A 24,276-nucleotide genomic window follows, 5' to 3' on the forward strand; every position below is an offset into this window, starting at 1 on the left:
AGGGGTTCTCTATGTTTTTGAATCTAATTACCCTGTAAGATATCTACCATCCTGATTTTACAGGGGGGATTTCTTCATTTCTATTTACTTCTATTTTTATTAAAAGTCTTCTTGTAAGAAACTGAATGCTTTTCATTGTTCTCAGATCCAAGGGTTTGGGTCTGTGGTCACCTATGCAAATTGGTGAGGCTTTTTATCCAACATTTCCCAGGAAAGGGGGGGTGCAAATGTTGGGAGGATTATTCATTGTACTTAAGATCCAAGGGTCTGGGTCTGTAGTCACCTAGGCAAATTGGTGAGGCTTTTTACCAAACCTTGTCCAGGAAGTGGGGTGCAAGGTTTTGGGAAGTATTTTGGGGGGAAGGACGCGTCCAAACAGCTCTTCCCCAGTAACCAGTATTAGTTTGGTGGTGGTAGCGGCCAGTCCAAGGACAACGGGTGTAATATTTTGTACCTTGGGGAAGTTTTGACCTAAGCTGGTAAAGATAAGCTTAGGAGGTTTTTCATGCAGATCCCCACATCTGTACCCTAGAGTTCAGAGTGGGGGAGGAACCTTGACACCTGCCTATTAAAAATAGCGGGTAAGGCAACCAGCTCCATATTATGTACATCAGGCTCAACCCTCAAGCTGTAAGAAAGATGTCATGTGACCTTCAGATAGACAAAGTTTGGGAATTCCTGTTTCTCACATTATTTTAGTTTCAGGACTTGCTCTGAAATCCCATTTATAGGTGATTTTTTAAAAAGAATTAATTAAGCCATTTCCTCGGTAACTGTTTTATTGCTCTCAGATGTACTTCGCACAATAGCTTCCCGTCATAGTAATTTGTTGCAATGCTGACAAATACAACATGTACTTTTCTTTATTTAATTTGAATTGGTCAGTTCCAAACAGCTTTACACATGTAGAAAGTTTAAAAAGTTGTTTATTAAGTATTTCAGTTATAATTCATTTAAAAATCCTATTATGTTTGGTTACACAAGACTGAATTTAATATACTCAAAGATGCAGTACTCCTTAGCTGTGACATATTTATGGGCTGAACATTAAAAGGTTTATAAAACAAGGCAGTATATTCTCAGTGTCAAACAGCTCTCAATGAAGACGATTCAATCTATTTGTAATTAGCTATGAAATAATTTATGATTATGAAGATAAGCAAGCAAAAAATTTCCAGAATACCTCCATACTGCATTTTCTTGCAAAAGAGGTTTCCATAATCTTTTCAAGTGCATAAATTGCCCATCTCAGATTTTAGCCAGATTTCCAGTGGAATTAATAAACATATGGATCCAATCTCAATAGCATGTGTCAAAAATAATGAAGGGGACGTATGCTACTGAGAGATCCTCCACATGTTGTTGAACATGAACCCAGGTTTGCCATTGATTGATTTGAGGCTGGGAACTGATGTAAAGGAGACCACTTTAAACTCTTAGAAAAGTGATGATGAGAAACCCTCAAAAGAACTTCAAGGATTCTGTGTTTGGATTCTTGTCCACAGTGTATCCAATCTTACTCACGAGTCTGCAAATTGAGCTAGAAACCTTGCAAGATCAGGCTCTCTCCTGAGATTTCCAATGCTGTTTTATTTTGGCTGGGCATCATGCAAAAAATAGCCTCTTTCATGCTGTTTCAAGCCTTCTCCAACCTCCAGAAATAAACATACTAAAAAATGTGATCTAAGCTTTTTTAAAAAACCTCAAATGAACTTTAGGTGGAGTTTCAAGTTATGGGTCAGTTTGAGCCAAACTGGCACACCTCTCCCTACATTCTACATAGAATAGCAGAACTACAATACAACAGTAAGTTCCAAATTCTTCATGTGCATAAACAGAACCCACCCCTGTGATCATGGTGGATGGGGGTGTATGGATCGGAGGAGTTCTTCCTTTGCAGCAGCCTTCATCTTTCCCTGAATCCACAGAAGCCTCCCATTGGAGTTCCATATTCTAGTGTTGGGGCTGCGGGGCAGGACTGGTGAGCTGCTAATTATTTCAACTACTCCTTTCCTGCAAACCTACGGAGCAAAGTCTTCTAACTTACCCTAGATAGAATCCTCTTAAAGGAGGTTCCAGGGCAACTCCTCTGCCTCCAGGCCACCTCCAGGGCTGTGCTAGGGGCCCCCGGAGAAGTGGGGTTCCAAGCGAAGCTGCTAGGTGTTGAGCACTGGAAAATCAGCTCACATAAGTTTAATGATTCTACACCTTCTGTCTTGAAATATTTCAAAGATGTCTGTCCCAGAGTGAGCACTAGGTCCATGGCATTTTAATGATAAAGAAGATATTTGCCAATTATCTGAGTACAAATAAGAATCGTGAATAATTAAGAAGGAAAAACAACTTTTCCTTTTCCTCAGACAAAAGGTCAGATTGTATTTTATTAAATTCTCCCACCAAAAAAAAAAAATCACCTTTGCCACTAAAATAAGTCTGAGACACTTTATCCAAAAAGTAAATTTTTGTAAAATTACAAGCCTCAGAAAACAGAAGCTGATAATGAATGTTCCTCTTCAACCATAACAAGAGCGCTGCTGCGGCGTCGCCGTAATGTTATGGGACCCTAGGCAACTCCAAGCTTCATCCTGGAATGATGACATATTTCATGATTACGTCCAGCTCTGACAGAGATTAGCATTTATATGCTAATAACAGCAATATGGGTAGCTCTAGCTTTTCACTACAACTGGTTAGGCTTTTAATCACAAGAAGTCTTATGGGCCCAATTTATCAACAAAAAAGGCTTATACATATATTAGTGTTCAAAACCATATTTCTTATACATCCTCTTTTAGGGCCAAGCCTGTAAAATGCTATGGGAATGGGAAATGAGGGCAGTCAGCACGTTGCAGGATCTGGCCTGGTACTAGGAGCCTGTGTATGGATTGTTTGTTCAAATCATAAGCAAAAAATGAAAAATATGTAATGATGACTGGGCAAACTTTAGGCAAGTAGAGAAACTAAAGATAGGCTGAGGATCTTCTAAGTCCTTGTCTTCCCAAAGAAAGAATGAATACATAGTCACAACTAGAATTTACACAGTTTTAAAAGGGACACAAATCCATTTAAAAATTGCAGTTCTGCCTAGAAATTTTGTATCTCCAATTTTTTATAAATAACCTTTACTAGTAACCCTTTGTGCATTTGACACCAATACACGTCTAGCCCATTTCCCCTCTATGTTCAGTAAGCTAGGCCTCACACTGACACACCTGCACCTTAGCAGTAGCAATCCTGGAGCCATGGTCAGTTTCCATCATTAATGGTCTAGATTTTTCACACCTCTGCATGAAAGAGAAAACCATTTAGGAAACAGGAATATGTGATTTTAAAATCACAAAAGTTGCAGGGGAATTTAGGGACAGGATGGCTTCTGAAACTACTTTCAAACTTTTTTTAATGGACTAGATTTCAAGATTATAGTGTTCCTTTAATTAAAAAGTGTGTATATATAGCTCATCAAGTATGTCATCATGATAGCTATCGTCATCACATTCGCTCCTGTATTTCCTTACTAATTTCGTATGCATTTCAAAGCACTGACTTTATTCAATGCTTTTGGATGTCAAAGTTCTTCCTATATCGCCTGTGCTAAGATTTTGCCCATATTAATGAATGCACCAGGGATTAATTACTAAAACATACACTTCATTCCAAGAATGGCACTTGATGCCTTCTTCACATAAAACTGAATAAACATTTCAAGTGCAAATGGTCTTTAAAAGGATTTATGTTTCAGTTCAGGATACCGATTCCCCTCAATTCTCTTTCCTTATTACTGCTCCCTCTTCAGTAAGGCTAACATTTCTGAAATGTTTTTTCAAGTTGTTATTTCCTCCCAGAAATGTAAATGTGCCCCAACTTGTTGTCATACTGACATTTAAGCAAGGGCAGACTTATAGGTCACGGGTCATCCTTTATCTTCTAGACAAATATCATTTACCTGCCAGCTGACGCCATCAGTCATACAGCCCATTAAACAAATCAATTCTATTGATTGTTTGCAAAGATTTAAGTTACTTTTAACATGCAAAAAAAGGGGGGGGGGTGAGAAAGAAGGTCTGAAAGGCAAATAGTCTAATCAAGAAAAAGGGCTGTGTTTTGCTTCTATTCAGTGACACACTCCACACAACTGAGGTTAGAGGGCGGAGCTAACTAGTTTAGGATTGAAATGTTGCCTAGTGGACTTTAACGTGGCTATAATAATAACCAACCCTTTTCACGGGCTCAAAAAAAGTTCATTTAATTCCCCTCTCACTCTTCCTCCACTCCCCCCCCCAGCAATGTCATGCTTCTTTGCACTTCTACCACTACAAGACTAATTGCCATCATAGCATGCAAAAGTTCTCACAAACCTGGAGACCCTGGGCTTGATTCTGATCTCACAAAAGTGTCATTCAATTGCCTTCAATGTGGGGGGAGCGGGAGGAAGGGGGTATTATTCTTGGATCATTTCAGAGTGAGTAAGATCAGAATCAGGTTCCATATTCTCCTTTGGACATGGTCAGCCTAGAAGATCTAGCAGGTATTCTCCATCTCTAACTTCTAAGGCATACAGATGTCATGGGGGTTGTCATGGAATAAATACCTAAAGAGAACAGAAAAATCAGTGTTTATATTTATTTCCCACCTGAACAACAGTGAGGAAAGGATGAGAAAAAGAACAAACTACACATAACAGATGCTGATTGTGTCGCTTAATGCCTTTCTGGAAGGTGCTCGCATACTACAGTACTAAGAAACTATATAGAATGTAATAGATTAGAAGGTAAGTACTGCAAATTTGCAAGAACCTGCTCTTACAGGATGCCCATGCCAGGTGGCTTGGATAGTTCAAATAGTTGGGGTGAGGATTTGAACTTTTAGCTTGCTATGACAATGTCTTTGCAGAGTCACCTCTCACTAATTTAAACTACATAACAGCTACGCAGTATATGCATTTGAACTTCCGTTAATCCATATTAAATATCTTGCTAGCAATCAATGGGCATTTAAATCACAATCTTCTTCCATTTAAATGCATAATTAGGAATCTTAATCTGAAACAGTACTTTACATGAGCCAAACCGCTGAAATAAAATAACTACTTATTATTTTAAAGTGAGAAAGGATGAAAAATAGCTAAATGTCTTTAGAATAATCAGGCTCTATTTATTTTTCTCCTTTTCCTTCTGACAGGCAGCAATGTATTGGTGATGCTGTAAGTAAACTGTGTTCTCCATCTTACATAGCGGGCCTGGTTTTATTAGCCCTTCCTGATGTGCTTTATCCAATGTGACCAGCTCTTGCAAATCCCCATTTGATTTGCCTGATCCAATGGCTAGGTGCCTGAATAATTAAATTGCTTCACAGATGAATCAAAGCAAGAGTCTAATAAAAGAGAAAGGGATCAATGTGCTTGTCATAAATTTAGTGTCATATACCTGAAAGGTGCCCTTTCCCCCTGTCCAGGAAGTATAATATGACTGCAAATCCAGCCCATTCTCAGGATAATTTTTGCACAGAGGGATTTTGCAGTCAATGAAGTCTACCTGACAGTAGTTGGCTAGACAAATCTCAAATACACCATCCCATGCAGCCCCAGTTAAGCCATATGGTCTAAGGGATTTCCCTGGGACTAGTTGCAAATGCAGGGGATTGGGGATGGATTGGTTGCAGCTGTGCGTGTAAGAGGCAGAAAACCAGGAGAGATCCAGCAGACAGAGAGAGAACCAGTCATGAGAGTGGCCCTGAGAAAGAGCAGAGAGAGATGGAGCTTCTTGGGGCACAGGACTTGCTGGAGATGCAGGCTTGGAAATTGTGAGCAAGGAAATTGGCTGCTGCTGTTTGTTCCTATCGTGTTCAGGGAAACCAAACCTTGTGTACATTCTTTGGAAATAAACAGGACTGCACCAAAAAATACCTATTCTAGCATCAATTTCTCCTCCTAATGAAAACAATCCAGTAATGTCCCAAGAACTGGCTAACCATTTGGGCCAAACACATTCTCACAACTCGTTGCTGGAGACCACACGTGTTCCATACAGCCATCCTTACCAGCGCTCCTAACAAGTTTAGGGGTGCTGGGGATGACCCCAAAACAAAACTAAACAAAGACAGACAACTATTGCACACCTGTATAATGCATTCTGTGCATGCGTGGTATATGATTTTGAAAGGGTTGTACTTAGTTAAATCTAATCAAACTTCATCAGGGCTCTTTCACTGCCAAATTTAAATTCTTATTCCCAGCCACTTAAGGTAAAAAAAATATAGGGAGACAGCATGGGTGAAGTAATACCTTTTATTGGATCAACGTCTGTTGGTGAGAGAAAGACAAGCTTTCGAGCTACACAGAGCTCTTCTTCAGGTCTGGAAAATGTATTCAGAGTGCCACAGCTAAATACACTCTGAGTCTGTTTTCCAGACCTAAAGAAAAGCTGTGTAAGCTCGAAAACTTGTCTCTCTCACCAACAGAAGCTGGTCCAATAAAAAATATTACCTGACTCACCTTGTTTCTCTAATACCCTGAGACGAACACAGCTACAATAACACTACATACCAAAAAAAAAAAAAAAACCCTGTTAGAATGGGAGAAGTGTATTGTTGTCACTCATCTCCAAAACACTGGTCTCTTTTTGCTCACTTTCAAGCCAAAAATTAATTTCAGACAATTTCTGCCCAAAAGGTAAAAACTTTCAGAGAGTTATGAGACACTGAAAACAGGGTGTTAGAGCTGAACCAGTTCTACAGCCTTATCTACTGTGGTCACTTCTGCTCCCATAATAAGGACTCTAATGATAACAGAGAAAATCACAAATGAGTTCTGTTTGTACAGATTTGCAATATTACAAATGGAGCAGAAAACAGCACACATCATCTCCCTGGGCTGTGCGAATGGCTCAGATTAGCTCATTCTAATGACAGATATGCAGGAGCTGATTCTGAAGAGCCTGCCTTTTCTTAACCCAAGCCTTAGGGAAAGGTTTGAATCCTCACAGCCTTTCACTTCCCTTCACCTCTTTTGCAGACCAGATGATTTGGCACTTTCAAGATCTTGCGGTGTTTATGTTCAGAGCCAGACAGCAAGGAAATTCTTTCCAAGATAAAACTGTCTTGGCTGATAACAGCATGCTCAAGCCCAAGCCCAAGGTATCTGGCAGAAATAAAATGTTTATCCCAAAGTCAGTTATTTATTTTATACTTAAGAACTACAGCTCAGTGCTTATCCTCTGAGAAGCACACACTTAAATGAAAACAAAGAATCAAACTGTAGGAAACACAGACCAGATCCTAAGCTGGTGTAAATCAGCATCAGTCGAACTACATGGATATAGCTGATGTATGTTTAGAAGACACAATCAATTATTTGAAGATCTGGCTGTATTCTCTGGAGTATATGTGGTATTTGACAACTGAGGGCCATTCCTTCATGCATTTCTTCATCATTGGTACCTGTAAGCAATGACATTTGCTAGCTTGGAACTCTCAAGCAGATCATAAAAGCAGCCATACTGGGGTCAGACCAATGGTCCATCCAGCCCAGCATCCGGTCTTCCAACAGTGGCCAGTGCCAGATGCTTCATACGGCATGAACAGAACAGAGCAATTTGTAAAATGATCTATCCCCTGTTGTCTCGTCGCAACTTCTGGCAGTCAGAGGCTTAGGGACACCCAGAGCATGGGGTTGCATTCCCTGACCATCCTAGGTAATAAGCACTGATAGACCTATCCTTTAGGAATTTATCTAATTCCTGTTGAACCCAGTTATACTTTTGGCCTTCACATCATCCCCTGACAATAAGCTCCACAGGTTGACTGTGTGCTGTATGAGGAAGTACTTCCTTATGTTTGTTTAAAACTTGGTGCCTCTTAATTTCATTAGGTGTCCCTGGTTCTTGTTATGTGATACTTCTTTATTCACTTTCTTTATTCACTTCTTCACACCATTCATGATTTTATAGACCTCTAGCATATCCCCCCTTAGTCAACTCTCTTCTAAAATGAAATCTTTTTAATCTCTTCTCATATGGAAGCTGTTCCATACCCCTATTCATTTTTGTTACCTGTCTCTGGAACTTTTTCAATTCTAATCTCTCTTTTTTCGAGATGGGATGATCAGAACTGCATGCAGTATTCAAGGTGTGGGTGTACCATAGATTTATGTAGTGGCATTATGATATTTTCTGTCTTATTATCTATCCTCATCCTAATGGTTCTTAACATTGTTAGATGTTTTGACTGCCGCTACACATTGAGCAGATGTTTCCAGAGAACTATCCACAATGACTCCTTGATCTCTTTCTTGAGTGGTAACAGCTAATTTAGACCCTGGTAATTTTTACATATAGTTGGAATTATGTTTTCCAATGTGCATGATTTTTCATTTATCAACATTGAATTTAATCTGCCATTTTGTTACCCAGTCACCCAGTTTTGTGAGATCCCTTTGTAACTCTTTGCGGTCTGCTTTGGACTTAACTATATTGAGCAATTTTGTATCATCTGCAAACTTTGCCACCTCACCATTTAACCCTTTTTGCAGATCATTTATGAATATGCTGAACCACATGGTCCCAGTACAGAACCTTGGAGGACTCGACTATTTGCCTCTCTCCACTGTGAAAAGTGACCATTTATTCCTCCTTTATTTCCTATCTTTTAACCAGATACTGATTCATGAGAGGACCTTCCCTCTCATCTTATGACTACTTACTTTGCTTAAGAGCCTTTTGTGAGGGACCTTGTAAAGACTTTCTGAAGGTCCAAGTACATTATATCCACTGGATCACCTTTGTCCACATGTTTGTTGACCCCATCAAAGAATTCTAATGGATTGGTGAGGCATGATTTACCTTTACAAAAGCCGTGTTGACTCTTCCCTAACATATTGTGTTCATCTATGTGGCTGATAATTCTGTTCTTTACTATAGTTTTAACCAATTTGCTTGGTAGTGATGTGAGGCTTACTGGCCGGTAATTGCCAGGATCACCTCTGGGGCCTTTTTTTAAAAATCGGCATTACTTCTGCTATCCTCCAGTCAGCTGGTACAAAGGCTGATTTAAGCAATAGGTTACATACAGTTAGTAGTTCTATGATTTCATATTTGAGTTCTTTCAGAACTCTTGGGCAAATACCATCTGGTTCTGGTGATTTATTACCATCTAATTTATCAACTTTTTCCCAAACTTTTCTCTATTGACAGCTCAATCTGGGACAGTTCCTCAGATTTGTCATCTAAAAAGAATGATTAAGGTGTGTGAATCTCCTCACATCCTCTGCAGCGAAGACTGATGCAAAGCATTCATTTAGCTTCTCCGCAATGGCCTTGTCTTCCTTGAGTGCTCCTTTAGCACCTCAATCATCCAGCGGCCCCACTGATTTTTTTGGCAGGCTTCCTGTTTGTCATGTACTTAAAACAAATTGCTGTTAGTTTTTGTGTCTTTTATAAGTTGCTCTTCAAATTCTTTTTTGGCTTGCCTAATTGTACTTTCACACATGACTTGCCAGAATTTATGTTCCTTTCTATTTTCCTCAGCAAGATTTGACTTCCAATATTTAAAGGAATTGTTTTGTCCCTAACCACCTCTTTTATTCTGTTGTTATTTTTCTGGTCCTCTTACATTTTTTTTTAATTTGGGGTATGCATATAGTTCACTGTGTCCACTGAACTGTAGAAAGGCCATTGAACTGTTGTCCGTTATGTACCTTACTTGGCTAAGATACATTGTAAACTCCTTGGGGCAAGGACCTTTTCTTTCCCTGTCTGTAAGACACTGTGCGCACTTGCTGCGCTACATCATTCTATTAATACGTAAAAATACATAAACCTTAAAACAGAAGGAAACCTTGAAAAAACAATTCCCATTTTGTTCACCTGCAAAATATTCAGCATGACTGGCAGGAAGTTACACTATAATTTTATAGTGTAATTTTATAATTTTATGCTTTTGAGTTGAGTGTGTCATCTGTGTATTTCTAAAAGTTTGGTAACACTCTGCGAATTTTAATCCTAAACAAGCAGTTAATATTGAACTGGAGAAAGATTTTATTGGCGTAATCTTTCTGTATATGTAACATCCCACATCAAGTCAAAGGGACATTTGCAAGAAAAAATCATGAGTGAAATTTATCTCTGGTGCAATTTCAGTACACTACGAATTATGAGGGCCCTCGTGTTCTTAGGCATTTGTTTTGTTTGTTTTTTAAATCCTTAACTGTATTACTAGTTATACCTTAGATTATTAAAGCTACTAATTTTCAAAAATTCATTGTACATGGTCTATGCTGACCTTGCTTTGTGCATTTCACTCATCTTGAACCATGAAACTAGACTGGTTAGTTTCCCTTTTGTTTATAATCCATTTCCCTGTCTGGTTCTCTTGCATTACTATTGTTATTTGTGGGCACAAAACTGCAGAAGAAAGTGTAAATTAAAAAAAAGAAATATACAGTATTATTTTTAAAATCAATTATAGAAAATGTATATACATATCTATTTAAATGAGTGTGCATGTGTGTGTGAGAGAGAAACAAGCGAACTCTAAAACAGGTAAGTGATGCAAATAGTATATTTTGTGTTTCTGCTCTCTAAGGCAGATTAGCACAAATTAAATTTTGCACTTAACCCTCCTGAAGCTGTGACTACTCCATTTGATTCTAGAGGATTTGACTAATTTGAATTATTTAGGTATTGCCTCAATAACCCCAAAATACTTGATTGCTATCTGTTAGCTGGCTTACTGTATATTTGTGTGGGTGGGTGCAGTCAAAAGTATTATTGTTCATATATTAAGGTTAAAGAAATCATGCATTCCTTTTATTAGGAAAAATTATCTCCCATTTGCATCATGTTATTAAAGAAAATTTTCTTAGGATACACTGAAATCTAGTTTAAGGAGGGAAAAATAAAGACAATTCACTGAGCACTGATGCTTCAATTAATCAAATGCTGTTTCTGTAAATAGCCCTAAGTGAAAGAATCAAACTATTATGTTTTGTAGATGAACGATCAGCAAATGCTCAGAAACTCATCTGTCATGGTCTAGTTTTGCAGCCTGACAAGAATAATGAAGCCAACATTTTCTGAATTCACAACAAGTCTGGATTGTGGTTTACATCAAATCCACATTTAATTAGAGTGGAACCAGCAGAGAGACTGAATGCAGCGGGGTAAAGGGTTTATCATTTGTCCTTCACAGACATAAAAGGTTAACACAAAGTGTACAAAGGTTTCCATGCTATCTAATTCTCAGGTTGATCATGTTCCTAGCTCAATGTAGTGGGGGTGACATTTCTTAGATTTTCTTTTCATGTGGGGTGAACTGTTTCTCCAGGGATTTACACTCGGTCAGGTCACTTGATTATTCTGCAGAAATATATACATTTGCCAGAGAGACTTAGGAACTAAAACAGGCACTTTGCTCACTACCTATTTTCTTACTGGTGGCATTCCAAACCCAGAGATAGGGCATCTTTCCTTTTCATCATCTTCAATATACCCCACTAGAGTGGTTCTCAACCTTTTCCATACTGTGACCCTATGGTCCAACAAAAAAAAGTTTTGGGACCCCATAAAGAAAAAGAAAGTGGTTCCAACCCCCACTTGATCTATTTGCAACCATCATGTAGAGAACCAGTGCTTTAGTACAAAGACAACCATAAACAAATATTTCATTTTCTAATACTAGGGAAACAGATATAGAGCATAGCCTCATTCTGGAATCATGCCTCGTGGTCAGAGCACTGGTTTGGGAGTCAGAACTGCTAGGTTCTCTTTGCATCTCTGCCACTGCCCAGGAACAGGTGGCTTCACTTTTTATCTCAGTTTATCCATCTAAAAAGTGGGGTTCTGACCACCTCACGTGGTTATTCTGAATCTCAATTAGACGAGATTTATAAAGTGCTTTACAAACATTAACCAATAAGGCTCCCAATATCTCTACCAAACAAGGAAGTATTATCTCCTTTTCTCCAACTGGAAACTGAAGCAGGGGAGGGAAGTAAATTCCAAGGTCGTGTGGCAAGTCAGTGGCAGAGCTGAGATAGAATACCTAATTCATAGGCCTCCCATTCCTTACTTACCACCTTCTAGTAGTACTGGTCATTAGGGATGCATTCATTACTAACCAATAGGAAATTTCCTCATTCCAAAATATGGGGGAGATTCTGGGGGCACTGTGCCACGGGCAAAAAAGAGATAATATTTTCTGGGAAGCAAGCCATCTTGGGAATGTTAGGATCTGCCAGTCCCAAACTACCCCTTTCTTGCTGGGAACACTAATCCTCCTATATTCTTCACCTTTGCCTGGCTTCCAGTACCTGACTCCTCCCTCAGACCAGGAACCAGCAGCAGGAAAGTGGCATCTTATCAGGAGGTCAGGCCAGGAGAAAGAAGGAACCTGTATGACCGGTTCTATGCTGAGCTAATGACTGTGAAGACAACAGTGGTGAGTGTGAGGCCACCAGACTGCTCAAAGAGTGGAGTGGATGGAGGTTGAAGAGCTCAGCTGAGGGACTGGGGAGGCAGTAAGGAAATTTGTGCCACAAGGAAATACGGTCTCACCCACATAAAGGATAACAATACACACAGAGATTTGGGGGTGGAACTATGATCCTTCCACTCCAAACAAATGCTGGCCACTGCCTCTAGAGCTACAGGAAATCTCCTTTAGCTGAACCTAATGGAAGGTCCTTTCACAGAGCTGACTGAAAAATTTGCACCTACAGATTTTTGCATCAAACACTGGGGGTTTGGCAGCAATGAAAATGAAAATTGAATGAATATTTGCAAACTTTCAAAAAAATATTCTGTTCAAAAAGATGGAGAAAAATCCCACTATCTCTCACTTTTTCTTTTGCGCACTGGAAAAGGGGGGGAGGGGAGGAAGGTGAAAATGAGACAAAGCAAGAAAAAGCTGAAAATTCTAAATGACATTTATATTTGAATAACCAGAAGCCACCTAAGTTGCTAGGAGAGGAATGTTAACACTGAGAAGTGCTCTTCACTGAAAATTCTAAACAACATTTATATTTGCATAATGTAAAAAGCCATGATAAATTCTGAACAAAATACAAGCTTTGATTTTAATATATCTATATTCAAACACTCACTCCCTTCGCCCCCCACCACCACCACCACACACATACATTTTTGACAGTTTAGTCCTTTAATGTTCTCTGTGGGTCCAGCCTGTTGGTGGCAAAATCCCACACCCAAAGCCAGTACATTATGTGGTATTCAGTGATCACTGAGCACTTAAAGTGCTTGTAACAGATTTGCTTTATTCTGTGTCTGATTCCAACTGGCTGTGCATGACAAGAGCTTCCCAGCGCTCTACCCAGGCTGTCTGGGAAACTCAGCCTGTAAAAGCACCGTCCCCAGTAACACACATTACAAGTGCTCTTTGATCTATGGCAGGGATCGGCAACCTTTGGCATGCGGCCCATCAGGCAAAACAGCTGGCAGGCTGGGACAGTTTGTTTACCTGCAGCGTCTGCAGGTTCGGCCGATTGCAGCTCCCACTGGCTGCAGTTTGCCAAAGGGGGCTATGGGAAGCGGCGCGGGCCGAGGGATGTGCTGGCCGCCGCTTCCCACAGCTCCCATTGGCCTGGAACCGCGGCCAGTGGGAGCTGCGATCGGCTGAACCTGTGGACACTGCAGGTAAACAAACCATCCCAGCCCGCCTGCCACTTTCCCTGATGGGCCGCATGCCAAAGGTTGCCGATCCCTAATCTATGGTGATAGTTTCCTGTAATTTCGAGACTGATAAGTAGACTGACATTTTCTTCAGAGGGAGACAAGATTCCAGTTGTGGATGGAGAAAGAAAAAGGAGGAAGTACTAAATGGGGTTGGGAGGATAATGGTTAATAAGAATGTTTAATATGGTGTTCACACCTTAATTCCTAGAACTGTTCTATAACATTATACCCTTTACATATGGTCTCTGAATAGAAGTAAAAGAATGCCAAAGCAGCAGCTCTAATAGTTCAATTGACAGACTGAGCCTAATTATTCATGATGAGGTCTGACATATTCCATTTACTAAAGGGCAGTGGTACATACACACAAACCATTATGTTACAACCAGGGAAGCCAATTAGAAACACTACAGATGTAAGTATTACTGAGAAAGATAAAGCACTCTAGTCACTAATTGTGTGAATGAATGTGAGAAAGTCTCTTTGAATCTGGGTTTTTCTGTACCCTACTCATGCTTGATATAGGTATTTAAATATCTGACCAGCCGTTTAGAGAGCACAAGACCCTTTCTTTATCAATTCACGGTATTCTGCCATTATCTCTCTCAGTAGGAATTGTGTCAAGCGGCTTAGTCTGTAAGGGTTGGTCAAACGTTCCCACAAAAGAAAATCTCCCCTTGCCCAAACTTCATTGAATGAATGGATTTGAAATATATTTAGCAATCAGACGTGCTCTTTGCTTTTTGTCTTTGCAAAGTCCTTTGAGCTCCATCGCTAGGCACATTCACAGTGGTGCTAGGACTCATCTATCATTTTCCAAATGGAAACTGAGCAGAGGGCTCAGCATTCACACTGCTCAGCTTACCTCTCAGGCTTTGCTTTTTGTTTTCCTTTCTGACATACAGAGGCACAGCTGAGCAGCAATACGATAGGCTGAGGACAGGACTGTTGTCCAAGCCAGCCCTCTTCCTGCTACTAGAATGCATAAATGAGGCTTAGATAGATAGATAGGAGCAGGGCTCTTTTCCAAACACTGCAGGACCTATGCCACTCTCCAGAGGACAGGACAGCTATGCCAAAAAATGGCCCCAAATTCCATAGCCCAGCATGCACTTCTTTTCTACATCCTTTTCGTCGCTGCTGATTGCCAAACATGTAAGAGTTAAAACTTTAGCATTAGATACACACTAGTGAATGCCCTACTACTTTAGTACCTGGATCACTGCACCACTTGCAAAGAGGAGAAAGAGAAAAAGAAAGTCAAAGTTCACCTTTGTCCCAACTCCCAGCTCTTGGTTTAAAGGAATAATTCTCCCAAAAGAAGGAGCTATTTGATACAGCAGCTGTGGTGCCCTAGCTTGCTTCCATGTATATTTCAGAAAGGGGCCCCAGAGCAATAACAGCAGGGCTTTATTAAAAGGTCTGAAGGCCTTGGGAAGCAATATAATCTAGTGTTTGGGGCAGTTGTATGGGAATCAGGAGATCTGGGTTCTAGTCCTGTCTATGCCATTGACATGCTATGTGGCCTTGAGCTTCACTTCAGTTCCCTGTACCTTTGTTTCTCTTGTCTATTTAGACTGTAAGCTCTTCAAGGCACATGATGTGTCTTGCCACATATTTGCACCCTGATCTCAGCTGTGGCCTTTAGGCCCCACAGTAGTATAAATAGTTTGCACTCTTGTGTTCCAGAAGTTGAATTCTTTCTAGGCACTCAATAAGCTTCATACTGCACTGGGACCATATCAAAATCAGTCCCGTGCATGGGTGAGAGCTGGAAATTACTAAATATATCTAGCATCTCCAGACCAGCTACAAGTTAATTCTCCTGGCACCACTCATTGTGTCTGCATTCACTGCAACAACATACAATAACGTCTGTCTGAAACACTTCCATGATGCCGCCACACCTTAATTCTGATGGTGGCTCAGGCTGTCCCTCCTTGCTGGCTGTGTATGTGCAGTCATGCCTCAGGAACTGCTGTGAAAACTCTGCCTGGTTGCTCTCAAAGCAACACCACTCCTGGTACCATATATGTTCTCCTTATTAAGGCCCTCTGAGATTCTATTTAACAGCAATGCTATTTTTATTTAAAGGTTATTTAACTCTGACACAATGGCAACCAGAACCTGGTGGGGCTTGTAGTCCACATCCCCTCCCAAAATGGATGGTTACCTTTGGTCTCTGCAGCTACACCAACATCCTTATGCAACAGTGGCAGGTAACTTACACAGGTGGTGCTGAGAACCCATAACTCCCATTGACTATAATAGTACGAAGTTGGGGTTGTTCCATACACCTCTCAGGACCAGACCTTCAGTCCTGAAAACTCATTTGGATTCAGCAGCCTCAATCCTTCAAACAGAAGCAGACTAAAATAACACCCATCTGTGTCACTGTACTTTTGACTCTGTACCCCTTTAAAAATGTAATGAAAGTAACAGCGAGATTAAGACACCGAGCAATGATTCCTAATCCCTTTAAGTGTTTTTTTTTGTATTACGGTTGAATGAAGGGCTCTACCACCCCAGCGTGGGAGCTTGTAAGTCATAAGCATTTATACTGGGCAGCACTGTTATTTGGTCGGAAGACCACTAAAGAATATTCATTTGCTACAGGAAGTGGCATTGGTGGATCTGAAGGAAGCGCTCTTCTCTGAGTCAACAGCCGAACAAATTTCCCAGGGTGTTGGAGGGCAACGTTCTGTTGGAAGGGCTGGGCTTTGAATAAGATGTAAAACTGACACAGTATTTCCAACCCCACTTGTTCAAAAATCGCCAAACCTGCAAAATGAGGGCATCAACTTAAAAAATCATGAGATTTTACAAAAATGGTAGATGGGGTAGGGGAGGGTCTGTTTTCTTCTGGTTTCTGAGCCTTTAGGATGCACTCCCACCACACATTCAAGCTTCTCTCTGCAACCACGAGGGCTAGAAAGATACCCTTTTAAAACGAAAGCTGAGATTCTCCTACAATACTCTGATTCCAACAAGTGGAGCTTTAAGAAAAATATTGAAAGATAAAATTATGAAAGTTGGAAACACTGGTGAGATCTACACTACTTTACTCATTTAAAGCTCTCATTGTGCCTTCTGCATGACCAAGGAGTGCTGCTATTCAGCCGGTGATCGTTCAGTGACCAAAAGCTTTAGTTGCACAATGAGATCACCAATGATGGACTGAATATCCAGCCAGGCTTCTTAAGTACCTAGCTAGAAATCAATCTGGATGGCACTCAATGTGCAAGAAGGCTATGTCCCTTTGGGATTTGCCTCAGTGATGATGGTGCCAGTAAGGGGGTATTAGCTGCATAGGTGCTGGAACTAGGGGTGCTGGGAGTGCTGTCACTCCCCCTGGCTTGAAGTAGTAATAGCAACCCAAATACCTGGTTTCCACCGTCAGCACCCCCACTGTAAAAATTGTTCCAACAGCACTGATTAGCTCCTGTGGCTATGGCCAATTAATCTGGTGATTAGTTCACATTCCTCTTAAAAAGATAACTATTGAATACATTCTTTACTGGGCAAAGAGGTTACTAATCACAGTAACAGTCCTTAAATTTTGCAGCAAAAATAGGTAATTTTGTTAATATTGTATGCCACATTTTGTTTTCTAAAAACGCCACCATCCTGTTAATAGTTTGGGCCATTTTTATAATAATTTGGAGAGGAATGGATGCAAAAGATTGCATTTTGTATCTAAAGACAAACCCCACAAATGTAACCTGTCAAAATGTAAGCTGATTTGCAAGTTTGGCAGTTTTGCCAGCATTCCAGTTACACTTTACCAGAGCCAATTTGACATCCCTGTGCTCCATCTAGCCTCAGATCCTCTCTGTCCCTATTGTGTCTTAATTCAATGCACAATACTCTTTTTTTACAGTCACCTATGAAAAAGCAAAATCATCAGGATACAAATCTTTGACAGCAATTATCATTATTTGTTATTAGTCCACTTTACATTATTAGCAGAGAAAAAATTTTTAAAACTTAATTAATTTTTCATGAGAGATGCATCCAAAACCAGATTAGTAGATCCAAAAAACATTCCTTTGGACTTTGAGGAAGTTTCAATCCAGATTGAAGCTTTGCATTTTGCTTTGCTCTAAACTTGGCTGAACCAGAACACTTGAGTAAAGTTTGGATTTCTGATCCACATCTGCACCCAACCTCCATGGCTGAAGTCCATCTCTACTCTTCAATACGGATGCAGTTCACTGACTTTTTTCATTCTGACTGGTTCAGCAAAATCAGATTAGTCATTTTCATTTAATTCTCTTTACTCATGCCCCAGCACAATGCTGTTGTATTTGGGTTCATGCCGCTGCAGGGAAAAGTTTCTCAATAAACATTGTCTTTTCTTATTTGTAACTAATGAAAACATTTCTCTTCATCTTAGGTTTTGCAAACCCCATTGCCTTATTCTCCTCTCCCTTCCACATGTTAAAAAACCAAAACTCCTTTGGACCTAATCTGAGCTGACAGTTTCTCTTTAAAAGTCACCTCATCATATTAATGAGTCTCATCTGATCAGCTAAACATCTTGTGGTTGCCTCACAGTTTAACATCCTCCTGGTAAACTTTATGCTGCAGTGAAGAAATCCTATGCTGTACCTGTATATATCTGGTTTCTCTATGCAGTACAGTAGCTGTCAGTGGATAGCTTCACTTCTAAATGTCATCTTGTGTATAATCTGTCTGACCCATTCCAAATCTTATAGGTCACAGAACATTTTATCCAGAGGTGCCATTTCATTTTTAAGTACTGTAGTCTGTACCTTGCTTCTTCCCAGGAGGAGACCTCCCTGCTCTTCCCATACAGTGAAGACAGCATCAAGGAATTCAAGCAAATGGTAATAGACTTCTCAAGGGAAACAATTTTCTTTTTCTGAAATCAATCATGGCATCATTCATGTGAACAGAAGAAATAGCACTAAGCTCCTCTATCTCCTCAGTTTATTCAGCTCATGCATCCTGTGCAAACACTTAGAGGCCACAGAGCTATTTTCCAAGTGATGCAGATACAGACAGGCAGGTGCTTAGCCTGCAATACTTAATTTTCTGAAATATGCAACATCTAACCAGATACACAGGACACACTCATAGCACTTGGCAGATGTAACCTGTGTATAGGGAAGGAAGAAGCAGGTCCACAAAACCTAAGATCTCCACTTACTCTCCCACTCCAAAGAACTTTTGCTCATTTTTAGAACCAAATGGAAGTGGAACTGGTTTAAGATTCTGACATACTAATAATGGTTTTAGTTGTTCTGTCTTTTTCCCCATTTTTCACTCCTTTTCATGTTCTGGTTAAGATCTGCAGAGGAAGAAATGCCCAGATGCCACAAGAAAGAGTATCCTCTAGGACGACAGAATAGAAGTCTCCCAACAAAGCCTGTTTTCCCATGACATCCAGCCCAATTCCACAGATACAAGAGAGGCTCAAATAAACCTATGGATGCCCCATCCCATGGTCAAATCCCCTTCCTTTTCCTTACAAGCTTCCCACCCTATCCACAGCCACAGAGACCTCTCTCCATAGCAGTTATTATTGTCTTGATTTGCATTTGCTAAAATATCTACGAGACAGTAATGCCACTATTTCACACCCAATGATTCTGGGGGGGAAATGGAATTCTCACATCCCTATTCATCACCTTAAGAACCATTGCATTTTAGGCTATTTGACCACCAAAGGCATCATCTTGAAAAAACCCATTTGCCAATGTACAACTGTTAAAGGGCCACATGCTCCTCTCCACTTCACAGAACTGAGGGGAGCAACAACTGGGGGAGCAGCACCCAAACATAGGGCTGGGGAGCTGCATCCCCACAGCACATGCCCCTAGATTCAGAGGCTCCCTGAAAGAATCCCAGGCCAAGCTTTGTGATTCCAGAGGAGATTGGGCTGGAGGAAGGGCCACTCTCCCCAAATCCTTCCCTCTAGAAATTGCCAGGACTCCCCAGGTAAGATAATGCTGACTCATCCAGCAGTGCCTAGCCCAGTTTGCACATCCTGCCATAGAAATCCCCCCTGCAAGAGGTTTTTGGGCAATTTCAAGAAGGCAGAACATGGTAACCTGGCTCTTAGAGGAATTAATGGTAAAAAAAGAGGCACAGAACCTTCTCTATAGGAATGATCTTGACCTCAGCCAAGAGTCCTAAGATCTGGGATGATCTTGGGACATCCATGGGTTCAGGGTACAGGTCCCCCTTTCCCACGCTAACCTTAGTACACTTAAGCAATTCACCCCACCACACACACACACAATTAGGTAAAAAGAAAAGGAGTACTTGTGGCACCTTAGAGACTAACAAATTTATTTGAGCATAAGCTTTCATGAGCTACAGCCCACTTCATCAGATGCCTTCAGTGGAAAAAAACAATTAGGTAGAAAATCATGGAGATCTGTACCCAAACAGGTTTTTCCCATATAGGAGGTAATCTGGCCATTAAAATACTAAGTAAACATTCTGTCTCAGAACAGTCATCCTTCCTTCCCAGCTCCTAATGGAACAAATAAATAGCTGCCAGACGGATTGAGAGGATCGCTGCAGAGGTTAGAGAAGTGATGATGGCTCTCTGTTCCAATGCATTCAATGTAATCCCGACCTCAGAGTGCCCCTTCCAAAAAGGAGTCCAGGTCCTACCAATGAAGAGCAACATTCACCAAATTTATCATAGTAGCTCCCTTGGAGTAACAGCCATAAACAAGGCTGCAAAACAGTTCAAAAATAACCTGCTCTTTTTACATACCCCATCCTTCCAAATAATTCACATTTGGAGCTGAAGGGGGGTTTCTACAGAGTGGTTCCATTGAACAACACTCAGTTCCTGTATTTAAAGAGGCCTCCTCCCTTCCTGAAGGACAGGTGGGATTTTAAGCACTTGTGTTTCTTCCCATATTATACACAGTGTATGATAATCCTCATACTTTATATAGTGCCCTTAATCTCAGAGTACTCTACAAATATTAAGCTATTAAACTTCACAAGGCAATACCCAGTCTAAATATTTCATACACACCCTCACATTGTAAACCAAAGCACATCCCTATACCGGGCCCAGTAGGGATGTTCATGGGCTTTCTGGGAGCAATCATCTCCCTCAGCCACAGAACAGCAGCAGAGCCAGTCTGTGGACACTACTGTTGCCCCAGGGTCACAGTCACCTCCATTTCAGTTGTGCCTCCTTCCCTGTTATGCAGCGGTGTGTTGCTGATGGAACCACAAAAACACCCCAAACTCTCTTCCACAATTGTATGCAAGGAATTCCCGCACACAGATGAAGAGCTCTTCAGATCCTACCCCTCTCCCCCGCCCCACCCACATGCAATGGAATCACATCAGTCTCACTATGGCCAGAACTCTCTGCAGCCATGGAAGAGGGTTTAAGAATTGCCCCAGAGAGGGTGAATAATCTAACCAAAGCCAAAGAGCTAGAATCAGTTCCAAAGTTGGGAAAAGAACATATGAGCCCTGGGTCCCATTCCCTTGCTCTGCCCACTAGCCCACACTTCCTATACAGTGTAGAATTCCCATCTAATATGGGGAGGAAGTATGAACCTGGGTCAGCCAGCATATTTTTTCAGGTTCTTCTTTCCAGTTCTATAGGCTATTATATCATTCTCTAACCTATTCTCTGCCTTTCTCTCTTAATAAGCATCCATTTATTTCAATAAAGACTTTTAGTTAACCTTTTAGCCTCTTAATGTGTGTGTATATATACATACACACACACACAAATCTCTAGCCCTGTTTTGAGCTCCCCTGCCTCCTCTGATATTCAGCTTTCAGCTTTTGGGGAGGTGTTAAGTTCACAGTTTCATTAATTCACATAATCTTTTTCTTGTTCTTCCACCCACCATCTGAAGAGGGCCTTGTTATTATTATTATTATATATTTGTATTATTATAGCACTTGGACCAGAATCCCATTGTGAAAGGTGCTGTGCAACTGCCAAAATATCCTCAGCCATCTGAATTACTAGTCATTGTTAGGAAGGTGTGCTGGGTAGGTCTGGGACCTAGGACTTTGGGTTCTGTTCCCTATTCAGTCATTGATTCACTACCAGCTCCTGCACAAATTACCTAACCTCTTTGTGCCTCAGTTTCCCCATCTGTAAAATAGAGATAAGGATACTTAGCAAGCCGACCTGGTGGTGTAAAGCACTTTGAAAGCTTCTGCTGAAAGGTGCTGTACACTGGAAATACAAAGTATTATTATTATTATTCAAACAACAATGCTACGAGACCCAGCACTGTGTTTAAATATTTTTCTCCTCTACATTTCTAATACACAGCTACTATATCTTAGACATATCAAAAGTGGTTCCTCCTTTTTACTGCCCATCAGTCAGATAAAACCCAAGTAACCATATGCCAGCTAATAATTCTTAATCCTCACATAAGTATCATCAGCTTACAAAAGGAAAAACTAAAGCACAGATGATGAAGGCTGAGATTTCCAAACATCTCCAGTATTTTTGGGGGCATCATCTTTTGGCTGCTCTCAAGCTGGACACCCAAAATTAATGGACACTTTTGAAAATCTGGGCCTAAATACTTATATGGCTCGCAGCATTATAGTACGTGAGTACCTCAGACATTAATGAATTTATGCTCACGAGGCTCCCTCAGTCTCTCCTGTCAAAGCTGTTCTACCATGGATTTAGAGTCACTGGCATATGGGGATTGGATGCTAGGTCTCCCACCTTGCAGGTGCATGCTCTAATCACTAGGCTACAAAGTCATTCTCATACTTTATCTCTGGCTGTCATTATTTATTCCCAGAACAACAGCTTTCAACAGGTGAGCTGGAGGGAGCCCCACATCAGAATATCTCCATAGCCAAAAGTTAGAGCACACACTGGAGAGGCGGCAGATCCCTATTCAAAACCCATCTCGGCAGAGGGAGGACTTGAACTGGGGATCTCTCAGGTGAGGACCCTAACCACTGGGCTAAAAGCTATGAGGGAGGTGCTCCCGTCAGCCCAAACCAGCTTCTTGCTAAAACAGTATAGGCACCTAATGTCAAGAGAGGGTTTGCAGCTGAGCATCCCAAGCAAAGGAAGGCACCTCCTTGCCACCCAGACTTCAGTGCCTATCTCCAAGAGAGGGGCAGGGTGCACCCCCTTGGCTTGGCACCTCCCATTGGCTAGTTTAGGCAAGGAGACACCTTTTGTGAATCCCATTCTGAGGAACCTCTCTCTCCCTATTCATTGTAGAGGGCACCTAGGCACCTAACCCAGGCTTTGTGAATTCCAGGGATTTTTCTACATGCCTCAAAGTTAGGTATGCTGATACTGAGCATCATCACATCTACATTCCTTTGTGAATCTAGCACCTAAGGGTGACATTCGGCTCTCAGTTGCCTCAGTTAAAATCTGTAGTAACATCTCTTGAGCTACTCTAGATTTACACCCGAGCGCTGTAACTAAACACAGAATTTGTGCCTGCATATACAGGAATCACTATGACCCACACTGTAATGCAGCCAGCACTGGGGCAGAATAGGAAGGCGATTAACCAAATTAACACCTCTTAAAAAAACACCATGGAGAACTTTTAAGAGGATCCTTCCAATCTGGGGCAAGGCAATGTGGGGAAGCGTGGGGAAACACTGAGCATAGCATACCTGCTCTGTGTCCAGCCTCCTGTGCTGACAATTTAATACATTTCAGGAACACCACAATACAATTTAAAGAAGTTAAAACTTGAAGTAATTAGAGAAGTCATAAAAAAGAACCATTCCTCTAATATTCCTTTCACTGCAGATGGTAGAGTAAAAATGTCAACCTCCTGTACTCACAAGGAGCCATCAGTTTTCAGGACATTCAAAATGGGATAGGTGCTTGACAAGAGCTTCTTTAATAATGCAGATTGGTCTAAGGGATTGTGTGTGGACAGGTAGGGAGGGCTCCAGGAGTTGTAGAATTTGTCCCAGCCCTGTCACTGATTTGCTGAATGACCTCAGATAGGTCACTTACCCTTTCTGTCCCTTGGTTTCACACCTGTACAATGGGGATAATAGTACTTCCCTGCCCAAAGTGTGTTATGGGGGCTTAATTTGTTAATGTTTGTTCAGTGCTTTGTAGATGTTTTGTGCTTTGTGTTGTTAAAATGGAGTAGCTGACATAAAACTATGAGCATGTCAAGATGAAAAACAGGCCCCATTCACAAAGGTTGGAGCCTGATCTAGACTTCCAAATGTCAAGGAAGTTAGGATCCATCCCAAGTCTATCCAAGAGCACCCAGACTTACCAGGAGTATATTTCATATTTACTGTTGCCTCTACAGGAAGAACTACTGAAATAAGCTTGACTCCAGACCTGGAAAGCTTGAGATTCATAGTTAAAAAATGAGGAAAATATTTCTGAAATGTGTTGAGCAGGTAACACCAACAAAATCCTGCAGATACAGATATCAGTTCAGTGACAGCGACAGGCTGAAAGTACTGAGTGAAAAAGAAAGAGAGAGAGAAAGAGATGGGGGGGAGAAGGCTCTTTCAAGAAAAAGCATGCACATCCTTATCGAACCAGACATTGACCATTAAAAACTGAAAGTAGTAGCACTATGTATTGATGGAACCTCTAGGA

General features: G+C 40.9%; 1 long non-coding RNA gene across 1 annotated transcript in view; it reads right to left on the reverse strand.

The window, feature by feature from the left end:
- Positions 1 to 2,500: 2,500 nt before the first annotated feature.
- The window catches only part of LOC140913890 (uncharacterized), a 39,874-nt gene continuing 18,098 nt past the window's right edge, over positions 2,501 to 24,276 (reverse strand). The window contains exons 2-3 of the long non-coding RNA XR_012159688.1: positions 4,356 to 4,588; positions 2,501 to 2,585 (exon numbers count right to left, since the gene is read on the reverse strand). This is a non-coding gene — a long non-coding RNA (uncharacterized lncRNA). The remainder of the gene's footprint in view (positions 2,586 to 4,355; positions 4,589 to 24,276) is intronic.

The sequence above is a fragment of the Lepidochelys kempii genome, chromosome 6 (genome assembly GCF_965140265.1).
Source record: "Lepidochelys kempii isolate rLepKem1 chromosome 6, rLepKem1.hap2, whole genome shotgun sequence".
In the NCBI taxonomy this organism is placed as follows: Eukaryota; Metazoa; Chordata; order Testudines; family Cheloniidae; genus Lepidochelys; species Lepidochelys kempii.